At 36.4% G+C, this 2,166-nt stretch overlaps 1 pseudogene; it reads right to left on the minus strand.

Moving 5' to 3' along the window:
• Positions 1-473: 473 nt before the first annotated feature.
• On the minus strand, positions 474-1,825 carry LOC144419898 (uracil-DNA glycosylase pseudogene; annotated as a pseudogene).
• Between the last annotated feature and the right edge of the window lie 341 nt (positions 1,826-2,166).

The raw sequence follows: 2,166 nt of genomic DNA on the forward strand, positions 1-2,166 counted from the left end.
GAGCGAAATTTTTTACCTAGTCAAGAATCTCTGTCATACGTTTAAATGATTATTAATCTACGTTTAGCAGTTATTTTAAATAAGAACGTGTTTTATAAGTCAATCGATATCCGTTTTCATATTTTGTATATTCGAAAATCTCGTTATTTTCCACTCTGTAAATTTGTTTTTGACGAATAAAAATAACAGACATCCCCCAAAAATAGGCCCCTAGTGTTATTTTTCGAACAAAAATTCATGTAAAACCCAGATTCGATTACACGAAAATTCAAATTGAACCCAGTATTATTTTCGGGGAAACACGGTAAAAGCATAAAAATGTTGTCAGCAGTCTGAGTGAGCTAACTCTGGTGTTGCCGTTAGCATAGAATGAAATTGGTGGAACGCTAGAATTGATTTCGACTCCCCCCCCCCCCCCCCACTCACCCCCTCTACAACCGCCCCCCAACTTTTTTTTTTGATACAGTCTCATAGAACGAAATTGGTGGCCAACACTTTCCCCTCGCCACCACTCCCGAACGTTTTTTTTTATTTTTAGTTTTTTTTATCAGTTTTTTTTTAGTTTTTTTTTTTTAGTTTTTTTTTTATTAGTTTTTTTTAGTTTTTTTTTTAGTTTTTTTTTTTTTAGTTTTTTTTTAGTTTTTTTTTTTTAGTTTTTTTTTTTTTTAGTTTTTTTTTTTCAATATATCAGCAGGTATAGTACACATATGGGGAGGTTTTCCACCAAAGATAGAAAGATAGAAAGATAGAGTCGGTTGGTCTTAAAGTATTCTGGTGAAAACCACGTGCGAGGCTAATGTACGAAATTATATGCATATATATCATCAATATGTTGTTAACAATAGCAGGTAAGTAAGGTTGGTTCAAATTGGTCCAATTAATCATTCCTTTTCCTTGTTTTCCTAATAGGTTGTTGGCTTGCCGAAAATGTCCGCAACCAAGAAAAGCATACTTTGTGTTTAGTGGAGATGGGTGACCAGCAATCAATACTGGATGTTTGAATTCGTCGATGAGAAGCCTTTTATTTTGAGCTTCGTTTCCCCATAGCATGAATACAATTCCGGTGTAGTTAGCGCTCAGATATTGAATTACAGCATTGGTAAATATCTCCCATCCCTGATTTATGTGTGACTTTGGTATTCCGGGTCTAACTGTCAGTATTGAGTTCAAAAGCAAAACACCTTGCTTTGCCCATGAAGTTAAATTACCATGAGTGGGAATTGTAAATCCAGGATATTCTAACTGTATTTCTTTAAAGATCCTCATCAGTGATGGTGGTGGTGCCAGAAATGTACTGAAAGCCAGCCCGTGTGCATTTCCTTCCCCGTGATAAGGATCTTGTCCAATAATAACAACTTTTACATCATCGGGTCCGCAGTATCGTGTCCAAGCGAATACATCTTCTACTGGAGGATAAAATTTATCTTCTGCCTTTAAAAAATGACACAAATCGAGAAAATACGTCTGTCTAAATTGATTCACTAATACTGGTTTCCAAGATTTTTCGACCGAATTCCAAAAGAAGCTACGCAACGTTTCGCATTTCTTGCAGCATCTCGCCGAATCGGCTGACTGCATGTCTGGACTAATCATACTTTTAACTCTGAACTCCACTAACTGATTTAGTTTGTTGTTTTCTTTTTATAAAATATTTTCTGATATTCCAGAAGGCTCCTTGTCTTGCGTGCGAAAAGCAATTTAAACAAGTTGGAAAGGGCCGTCCCTCGATACAACTGTGTATTTTATAGTATCCTAAATCTGATACGAAGCGACAATAAAGAATAAAAGGCCTTATTGTCATCGCGAGTAATACACCGTGGAACATTCCATCGTCGCGTTGTAATGTTGTTTCAAGACCAACACTCGGGACGTTTTCATTGATCTATTCGCCTCGAGCCGGTTGTAACTGGTCCTCACCGGTCAGCTCTGAACGTTATTGTTACATATGTATATAAGCTTTCAATTTCCCATTTCGGTCTTAACAAGACTCTATAGATAAGAAGCCACTTATATTTAGGGTGCTAATACAGCTTAAAAAAACAAGAATGTGCAACATTTTTTGTCGGTGGGCTATATAACCAACTTCTGACATCTAGCTAAGCCACAAAAAAATTTAGCTGGAAAGGCAAGAAAAGAGAATGTGGCTATTGCTTAGCCCTATAGTCA

Source organism: Styela clava, chromosome 2 (genome assembly GCF_964204865.1).
Source record: "Styela clava chromosome 2, kaStyClav1.hap1.2, whole genome shotgun sequence".
Classification (NCBI taxonomy): Eukaryota; Metazoa; Chordata; class Ascidiacea; order Stolidobranchia; family Styelidae; genus Styela; species Styela clava.